The sequence below is a fragment of the Chelonia mydas genome, chromosome 4, assembly GCF_015237465.2.
Source record: "Chelonia mydas isolate rCheMyd1 chromosome 4, rCheMyd1.pri.v2, whole genome shotgun sequence".
Taxonomy (NCBI): Eukaryota; Metazoa; Chordata; order Testudines; family Cheloniidae; genus Chelonia; species Chelonia mydas.
Window position 1 is genome coordinate 31,385,524 of NC_057852.1, and position 10,744 is coordinate 31,396,267.

Here is a 10,744-nt window from a genome sequence, read left to right on the forward strand (position 1 = left end):
CTTTTGAGTGCTTGACTTTGCAACCTTAATACAGATCTTTTTTTTTTTTTAATTTAATGTCTTTTTTTTTTTTTTTTAAAGGAAAAATGGTAAAAACATATTATCTGGGGAGGAAATCAAGACAGATCATGAGCCCCTTGATGAAAGTTTTAGAGCATAAACAGAGAGAAAAACATTGAATCTGAGAAATATTGTGTAGGAAGAAGTGTCAGTCAAGGTTTGGATACCACCTAGATATCTAAGGCAAGGGAGAGGGAGAAATTGAAGGTGATCGCATTATAGGTTTGAGCGACTAGGATGACGGTGGTGTGTTCAACAGCAACAGAGACTGGTACGGGAAGTAGTGGGGGTAGGGTTCTAGAGGAAAGATAAGAAATGCAATTTTGGCCATTCTAAATTTGAGTTAATAGTGAGATATCCAGATAAACGGGCTAAGATGTGGCATTGGATGGAAGGAGACATGTCAGGATACAGAGATGACAGCGGAAGCTTTGTGAGCAGTTAAGGTCTCAGAGTTAGTGAGAAAAGAGGAGGAGACCTAGGGAGAGAGCTCTTACACATCTCCAGAGAAAATGGGAGAGGCGAGGAAGAGAATTCATCAAAAGAGAGGCTAATGGAGCAGCAAAAGGAGAGAAAAGCTGGACGAGCTCAAGTCCATGGGGCCGGATGCACTGCATCCAAGGGTGCTAAAGGAGTTGGCGGATGTGATTGCAGAGCCATTGGCCATGATCTGTGAAAACTCATGGTGATCGGGGTAGGTCCCGGATGACTGGAAAAAGGCTAATGTAGTGCCCATATTTAAAAAAGGGAAGAAGTAGAATCCAGGGAACTACAGGCCAGTCAGCCTCACCTCAGTCCCTGGAAAAATCATGGAGCAGGTCCTCAAGGAATCAATTCTGAAGCACTTAGAGGAGAGGAAAGTGATCAGGAACAGTCAGCATAGATTCACCAAGGGCAAGTCATGCCTGACTAACCTAATTGCCTTCTATGATGAGATAACTGGCTCTGTGGATGAGAGGAAAGCATTGGCTGTGTTATTCCTTGACTTTAGCAAAGCTTTTGATACGGTCTCCCACAGTATTCTTGCCAACAAGTTACAGAAGTATGGGCTGGATGAATGAACTGTAAGGTGGATAGAAAGCTGGCTAGATTGTCGGGCTCAATGAGTACTGATCAATGGCTCCATGTCTAGTTGGCAGCCGGTATCAAGTGGAGTGCCCCAAGGGTCAGTCCTGGGGCCGGTTTTGTTCAATATCTTCATTAATGATCTGGAGGATGGCATGGACTGCACCCTCACCAAGTTGCAGATGACACTAAACTGGGAAGAGTAGTAGATACACTGGATGGTAGGGATAGGATACAGAGGGACCTAGACAAATTAGAGGATTGGGCCAAAAGAAATCTGATGAGGTTCAACAAGGACAAGTGCAGAGTCCTGCACTTGGGACGGAAGAATCCCATGCACTGCTACAGACGAGGGACCGAATGGCTAGGCAGCAATTCTGCAGAAAAGGACCTAGGGGTTACAATTGATGAGAAGCTGGATATGAGTCAACAGTGTGCCCTTGTTGCCAAGAAGGCTAATGGTATTTTGGGCTATATTAGTAGGGGCATTGCCAGCAGATCGAGGAACGTCATCATTCCCCTCTACTCGACATTGGTGAGGCCTCATCTGGAGTACTGGGTCCAGTTTTGGGCCCCGCACTACAAGGACGTGGAAAAATTGGAAAGAGTCCAGCAGAAGGCAACAAAAATGATTAGGGGGCTGGAGCACATGACTTATGAGGAGAGGCTGAGGGAACTGGGATTGCTTAGTCTGCAGAAGAGAAGAATGAGGGAGGATTTGATAGCTGCTTTCAACTACTTGAAAGGGGTTTCCAAAGAGGATGGATCTAGACTGTTCTCAGTGGTAGCAGATGACAGAACGAGGAGTAATGGTCTCAAGTTGCAGTGGGGGAGGTTTAGGTTGGATGTTAGGAAAAACTTTTTCACTAGGAGGGTGGTGAAGCACTGAAATGGGTCACTTTGGGAGGTGGTGGAATCTTCTTCCTTGGAGGTTTTCAAGGTCAGGCTTGACAAAGCCCTGGCTGGGGTGATTTAGTGGGGGATTGGTCCTGCTTTGAGCAGCGGGTTGGACTAGATGACCTCCTGAGGTCCCTTCCAACCCTGATATTCTATGATTCTCTGAACTGGGAGAACACAATTTTGTGAAAGTCAAAGGAGGACTAGTGTCAAGAAAGAGATTGTGATCTACATACTCCAAAGTGGTAGAATGGTCAGGGAGAATGTTGGCAAGAACCTGAGCAGAGAGGCTGAAAGATGCAGGAGGTGGGAGAGGTTTTAGGAGGAACTGAAGGGCTTTAATTTATGGAAATTAAACAAACTGATCAAAACAATGGCCTGTAGGGTGTTTAAGTTCTGTATATCTGTTCATTTCTATTCTAATATAACCAATTTGGCTTTTGGAGGTGCTCCTTTGATTAGCAATTGGAGACAAGAAAGCAGTCAGGCTCTGATGCCTAAAGAATATTGTCTCTATTAGTCAATTGAAACTTACTATAATTTATTAACATGTGATTCAAATCATGTGCCATATCACTTACCTAATTGCAAATGATATGGGGAAATAGATCACCAGTCCAAACCTGCATATATGACTTTGTTCATAAGTGCCCCATTAAACCAACAAAACAAAACTGCACCATTAATAGTTTGGGAGAGAGACCGGTTCACCCAATACTGCCTATTAAGCCAGCTGTCCCAATTAACCACATACCTTTAAATGGGTTTGACTGTTAATATACTTCAATAAATAGATGTGGCATAGGAACTTCCTCAGGAGGTGCTATTTGGTTGTGGTACAACAGTTTGGGTTGTGTTTAGAAAATAAAAGATCACAGCATATGACAACATACTTTATATTACACCCTCTATGCCACTTGGCAACTAGTAGGCTAAAAGGAACACTATAACCTTGAAAACACCTAGCTAAAATAAGTGCTGTGTGTAGAACAGTAAAAACTTTGCCTCTTTGTTTAGTGAACTATCTAGTTCCGATACCCTGGCCAATTTACCTTCTCAATGTAAAAGGCTGTAATATTCAGGGTTGTGCGTGAGCTGTTACTGCGCATATAATGGATGCTGCATTTTCAGTGGCTTCAGAATTGTTTTTGGATAGTTGGAGTATGAAAGGCACTATATAAAACCAAATTCTATGCTTTTCCATGTATAGAAACCAAACTCCTGCTGCATTGTTTTTAAAGTGACAGCCCAGCAGGTGTCCCTATAGGTTGATAGTATGGTATTGAGAAATTCAGAAACTTACTAGGAAATAAGCAAAATTGGATGAACATGTTAAAATAAATGTTGTTGGATTATGAGGCAGGCAACCCTGCCTGATATAAATGACTAAGTTAATTCCTTCTCTGTTATTAAGAAAAGGTTCTACAGGATGATTCACTGTTTTTAAATGAGATCTTTTCCATTTATAATGCACTTTGACATAAATATCACTTAAAAGCAAAATATTTTAAAAACTTCATGAGATGACAACTGTCAGCTCTGTATGTGAGAGTTTACACATCTATAAGTGTGTGTGTTATATCTGTATAAATATATGTAAGAGATCTAATGAGAAAGGGTAGAAGCAATTGTTTCATTTTTCCAAAATATTTCAGACTTTTGCAGTAATATAAAGCTTGGTCCGGAAATTACTCTCAGCCTTACTGACACAAGTGGTCACACTGATTGCACTGTGACTGTTCATATGGGTAAGGTCAGCAGGGCCGGCCCATAGCCATCAAACAGGAAATAACATAATAAAGAAGAACTCTGTGTACCTTGAAAGCTTGTACCTTCCGCCAACAGAAGTTGGTCCAATAGAATATATTACCTCACCCATCTTGTTTTTCTCTCTCATAATGCATTAGATGTCAAAATGATCCAAAGACAATAAGTGCCTGTTTATTTTTAATATAGGCAAATGTAAGAAGTGTGAGCATGATCCTTGTTCCATTGAAGTCAATGGCAAAATTTACCACTGACTTGAACAGAAGTAAGAGAGAGAGTATCTGCACTTAGTCCGCTTGAATTTTTCTTAAAGTACACTTTCTAATCTGAAAAATGACTATTAAAAATGGCACCTTCTTACTCATCAGATCTGTGTTCTGTATATGTTCAGAGCTACATCTGTTAATTTACTGACAAAAAGATATTTTTACTATGCTTTGCTTCTGTTACCCTAAACTGAGCCCTCAGGTACAGGGCTAACGCACTAATATTTGTATCTGTAGCAATGGGGCGTGGCTTCCCTCTGCGACTGATGGGGAGGAACCCCTGCCAACCCCTTGGTGGGCAGAGCCAGGACATCATGCCCATCCCACCAGAAGCAAAGGGGCAGGACAGGAAGTATAAAAGGCAGGCCCTGTAGCTCAGCTGGGAGACAGACAGCGCCTGCCTGCTGCTGGGGCTGGAGCCTGAAGAGGAACTTGCCAGAGCTGCCTGCCACCAAAGATACCGAGGAATTGCTGGGACTGCCATTAGCCATGTACCCTGGGGAGACAGAGGACAACCCTGAGACACAGGTACACCATGAGGGGAGTGTAGGAAGCAGCCCAAGGATACCAGACTGTAGTCTGGTTGTATTATTGCCTGAATCCAGGTCATCATATTTCAGCTGGATCCCTGCTGACCCAGTGGCAGAACCCTCCGCCGCTGCTAGGGCCCTGGGCTGGGACCCAGTGGAGTAGGGTGGGCCCGGGTTTCCCTACCCTCTGCTACCAACCCCACCCATGGGTGCCAGCCTACCCCTTAGACAAATGCAGACCTCTTTTGGTCTGCCAGAGCCAGGATGTCAGAGTCTTTGTTTGTCGCTCTGCCTGACCTAGAGCCAGAGCCCTGGACTACTTGCTGCTCGACCCTGCCTAGAGGGCCAGAGACTTAGAAAGTGCTAATTCCCCAATAACCGTTGCCTTGCGAGGGACCCAAGAGTGAGGGGGCGTGGCCTCCCTCCAAGACTGGCAGGGAGGGATGGCCATGCATTCCTACAGTGTCCTGGAATAAATGCATATGGAGTGTCTAAATTAGCATTTGCCAAGGTGTTAGCTAACTGAATTTAATTGGCAATTCAAAGAGAAGCAAAATCTATAGTCTAGCTATACCTAGACAGGCCTGCCATTTATGTGTGTGTCTGTTTTGCGCAGGCCGTAGCCTAGTATAGCAATTCCTTCTGAAAACCTGTGTTGACATGCAAAAATGTGTTTGAATGCTTGCAAAACTGTAAGAAACTATGCACAATATGGAGCAAACCCTGTCTAAGAGCTTGAAAGGAGACTCTCATACAAAAAAACAAGTTTTTTCAATCCACTTTTTTTTAACTTCAGGGTTTTTAAATCCACATGATCTGTTTCTAATGGGGAAAATTCTCAGATCTGTTTTAAACCACATGGAAAAGGATTTTGCACAGCTTTAATGCAAATGCTAGTCAGAAAGATGGATGGATGTAGAGGGTAACATGGCCTGTCTAAGTATAAGTTATGTTACTAAATCAACATATTGATCTGGGAACGCAATGTCCTGGAATCCTGAAAGTGTCAGGCTCAGTCTAAATGTTTCATTTCTTTTAAATTAATTTAATTTTGCCAGCTACTGTTGCTGATGAAATTATGATATCAGAAAAATGAAAACAGCAGGGCACCAGAAACTCATCAAATCCAGTTGAATTTGTCTATTTTGAAAGTCATGGACCACACATAAAATACCCGTGTTGCTATCTAATTCCTCATTAAGGGAAACAACAACAACTTCAAATGTAATTTGCATATTTGTATATGCAAATAAGGCATCCCAAATTCTGGTGATTCTTTGTGGATCTTCTGGGATTCCATTCCTGAAACTCTGGCAAAGGAGTTGAGAGGTAAGATTATATGATTATGTGGTGACACTAATCCATCACACACACACACACACACACTCTCATATCATCCAGTACATGCCCTTGTACTGCGCATCTCCAAATTCTGTATTCTTTATTTAATGTGTTAATGCACTAGTATATGGCCAGACTCTGAAACTTTGACATTGATGAGGCTTTTTAATGAGTGAGAACTACTCAACGTAAGTAAAGATTGTAGAATACGTTGCAAAATATTCAGTTGGTAGAGGAAGTGAGATAAAATGTCACATGAACTTTTTCTGAGAAATAAGAGGACAGATTTCCAAAACATACCAGGGAACTAACTCTCTTCATTCTTATCCCTCTCAGACAAACAAAGCAGGAAAATTCCAAAGTCAGTATAGTAAAAGGAAATTGTGAGGAATTCAAAAATAGCTGTAGAGAGAGGTACTATTCTGACCTTACAGATGAAATGGTAGCAGGGATTTTCCCAGACCTTACATAGCATATGTCCTTGAAGACATCCATGTTGTGGACCTGCACCCATCTTGACTTCATAGATGAGTGCAGGCTGAAATGGGGCTCTTTGCTCAGGGCACTGCTCAGCATGGAGTCCAGCTTCTTGTAAAATGGGCAGCTCATTGGGGTATGCCAGACTTGGAATGGTTTCCCTTGGCCCTCCAGCTGCTTACCTTGATCCCCTTTATCTTCTCCTTGCATTGCTACCCAGTCTGGTCAATCCTATGATAAACCAGTTTCTGAGCTATATTGTCATTCTGCTGAAAATTCCTCTTCTGGATCCCAAAGTCATGGGTTTTGCTCATGTTAGCTCAAAGGTCAACCAGGGCTTTGGTGTCAGCCTCTGGCTGCATGCTGATACATGAGCTTAATACCAGGCATTCTTCTTACTGCTGTATTAGAGACCAGAAATTATTGAAGCTCAGGTTATTGAACACAATGTGGGACTGAGGAAGATGAGCAGAGGCACATGAAGGAAGGTAACTTCCAGTCAGGAGACAGAGCACAGATAGATGATGTGACGGGGTGCTCTACTCACTGCAGGTATGATGCTGCCTCCTGGCCTTTCTGAGGAATAGCTCACCAGGTCAGCGCCTCTCCCCGTGGTTGCAAGCCATCCCTCCACCTCTGTTTCTTTGTCTGCTGCCACTCTCTCACTCCAGGAGCTTCTGCGACCTCTTTGTGACTTAGTCCTCTGGATAGGTCACTATTGTGGTTTCCCCTTCCAGGGCAAAGGGAATCTCTTCACCCAGTCAGGCTCAGGCAGTCTTCCTAGGCACTGCCCTGCCATTGCCACTTCAGCAGTGGCTGGTTGGGGAACCCAGGCCCTCCCTCTACTCCAGGTTCTAGCTCAGGGATGCTCTAGACAGCAGTCAAGGTCTGTTGCACCATACCTTGATGCATTTCCCTGAGCCCTTTCCTAACCTTCTGGCTCTCCTTCCTTCCTCATCTGGGTCTGCCAGTTTCACTGCTCCCTCCTCCTAGGGAGCAACTGCAGGCTACATGTCTCTGCAGTCTCCAAACACTCCTCCCTCTTCCCAGGGAGTGACTGCCCCCTTTCCCAGCAGCCCCTTCTGTTGCCAGCTTCCTGGCTTATATAGACTTGTGCCCAGGTGAGCTTCTTCTAATGAAGGTTTTCCTTTCAACCGAGTAAGTTAATTAGCCCATCCTGGCCTCCAGTAACCCCTTCAGGGTGAGTGTGGGGTGGACACCCCTCACAGATGGCAAGATAGAACACAGAACTAGGTGCCCTGGAGGCTTGTGGGAAGAGATTGGCATATCATCTCCCATCAAAGGGTTGTGGCTGTGCATTTCCATTACAGACATCTCAAGTTAGCAAAAATCCCAAAAAGCTACTCTGTACCTCAGAGCTAATTTGTGGTCCCATACAATAATGGTACAACTGAGGAGGTTAGTTTCTGAATGCAAAGCATATTAACAAGCAGACTCATGATTCACAACGAGTTAAATCTTTCGTGAAGACAGAGCGACATATACAGTTCACAGATTTGTAATTAAAGTTGCATGAGGGGTCAACCATATACTGCTGTTCTGAGGATCCAACCACAAGATGATTAATCTCAAATTCCCTTGCTCCCCCAAGCCTGGGATGGAGGGGGGCATGTTTTGAATTGCTCTTGAGTGACCCCGTCTGGTTCCTAATTGTGGTGTTGACAGACTCTGCAGCTAGTCCTTCTCGCTGCGGAGGAGTATGGGTGTGATGCAGAACCTCTGAGGGGGAGAAAAGGAGGATGCCAGTAGGCCCTGCAACACTCCGTCAAAATAGTAAAATGAAAAATGATGATACTTCCTTTGGAAAAGTTTTCACATACCAGAAATGTTTTTGGCAGTTATAAAACGGAGCCAGAGGGAATGCACACCCCAGTAAAATATTAGGTTCAAACAAAAAAGGTGGTAATGGGTAATAAAGAGCAATGCAACACATAATAAAAGTCTCTTGTGTACATTGAAGTTAACTGGTTAGCTCTCACTTTTGCAATCTCACTTACACCAGATGTTCCTATTCGCTACTCATGCAGCCTCTGAGAACACCACTGTGTTCTCTCAACACAGTCCAAGGCAGGCATGTTATTCCCTCTAACATATAGCCTAAAATTCATCATTATGCCAAATTAAATAATATGTAGAATAATATTACATGGCATCATCCTTGAACCTCAACTTTCCTTCTCCTGTGTCTACAAGCATGCCTGTCTCTGCCTCTGCAACAAAACCCGGGCACACCACAGCCTTAGCTTGCATGGTGGTGACATCTTCCCACATGCTTTCATCTTTTCTCACCCTGGCCACTACGTTTCCCTTCTCAGTGGCCTGTTCCAAATGCTGCCACCTTTTCAGATGTAGAAAGAAGGTCAACAAATATCACTCTCCTTCTAAGCCAATCAGTTCATTCCCCATTCATTTCAATATAGAGTCCAAAATTGTTCTCTTCCTTTTTAAAACTGTCCATAGATTTAGCTTAATCTATCTCACACACTTTCTTCCCCTTCTCTCTTCCCTCCATTCGTCTAGTACTGATTCTTATTTGTCATTTCTCAGCATCTCCTGGAGCAGCCTTCTTGTACCTCATCTCACCATCGATTTTCTCTTTTCTCCTTTGCCTTTGCGTCTTCATTTTTCTCTCCTTGAAAAAGTGTGGTGCATGACAGCACAGCTGCCTCTCTCAAGGCAGAGAGCAGGGTGAGCGTGCAGACGTCACAGGACTGTCTTACCAAGAGAACGTATAACTTACAAGAGATGTTGAGATGCCACAATAGAATCATCCTATTTTGAAGGCTTAAGTGGAACTTACATGGTACTTAGGCCTTGTGCTGGGCCCTCTCCATAGGACTGAATTTCACGCATAGTGAGTTTGTTAGTTTTGGGAGTACACTGCTTAAATATCACACTAAATACGATGCATGGGAAATCCAGTCACGTTCCTTGTTCCTGATCTATGTTCTCCTGGATTGCATAAAATAAGATTGCATTGTCATCATAAAAAATAGAATCCCCAGGATCATATATAAATTCTCCTCTTTTCCATGCTCACAACAAACCTACTGCTACCTTAGTAGACAGTCATAGAAATCTATGATCTGAATATCCGAACGCTATGCACCCATACAGGAGCGTAGAAGACTCATTGGAAGAGCCTACAAGATGAGGAAAGGGTCCAAAATGTATACTGTGTGTCAGAAGAATGGATGTACATGGAAAATAAAGTTTTGCTGACTGCAATGAAAATTTACTCCATGACAACAACTGTGCATTTTTCCATGGCTGCCATAGATTTCAGGGATTCAGGGAAATCCAGCCACTTTTAGAAATCCCATGAAATTTACTTTTTCACCTGAATTCACATGAAATCAGAATTTTTCCCTAGGAGACTCCATAAAATTGGCACATTTCCTTAGAAGACCCCATGAAATGATAAAGGATATTGCCATTACTTTTAACCTAGCCTCTTACTGCAATCTCAAAGTGATAGCTTAGGTTGTAGACTCCTTGCATTAGTTGGTGGTGTAATTTAACTAGAAGATCGTATTTATAACAGCATTGTGCAGAAAAATAACAGCAATTAAAATGGATCATCTATGGAAAATAAAATAACAAAAGGCCCCTGTAAATACAATATATTAGCAGCAGCATAGAGAGTTTTAATTTATGTACAATATATTGCTCCCAAATTCAATAGTGATAAGACAGAACATTTGATGATGGTTAAAAGACTTTGAAGCAACTTTGTTGTGAATGAAAAGGCACCTATCTTGTAACTGGGCTCTTCAATTAACTTTTCTAAGGTCCCAGAGAAGTATGAAAAAGTATAAAATATGATGCTGAAGTCCAAACTATGATACGGAACCAGAACAAAAAGAAGCACCAAAGGTGATCAACAAAAGAAGAAAACAAGATTCACGTAATTTATTCTTTAAACTGATCGTTTATTTTTATCAAATAATCAGATCCAGCCCAGAGGAATAAATTTTGTGGCACAAGAATTCATTAATCCCCATGAAGTGATAGCTCAGCAATCTGTTTAGTCTGTAAAAATCAATACACTGAGTCAAAACTGGCCTGCCTTACTCACACGAGCTAGTGAAACTGTTTACTAAAATACAGTGAGCCAGATTGGATCCCAAATCCCAATGGGCTATGGGTCAGATATTGACATCCTTTATTTCATGCATAACTCCTATTTTTGACTCCAGCCTGACTTGTGCCTGAACAAGGACAGCAGATTCAGATTTCTGCTGTGGCTTTCAGTTAGGACTTGATCTAGCAGCATGGAAATCAATGGGAGTTTTGTCATTGACTTCAGTGGCACGTAGG

At 42.7% G+C, this 10,744-nt stretch overlaps 1 long non-coding RNA gene across 1 annotated transcript; it reads left to right on the plus strand.

The window, feature by feature from the left end:
• Positions 1–4,252: 4,252 nt before the first annotated feature.
• Positions 4,253–10,310, plus strand: LOC122465502. Its single transcript, XR_006290411.1, has 3 exons — positions 4,253–4,583; positions 5,840–5,914; positions 10,216–10,310. It is a non-coding gene; the product is annotated as an uncharacterized LOC122465502 (long non-coding RNA).
• Positions 10,311–10,744: the final 434 nt, after the last annotated feature.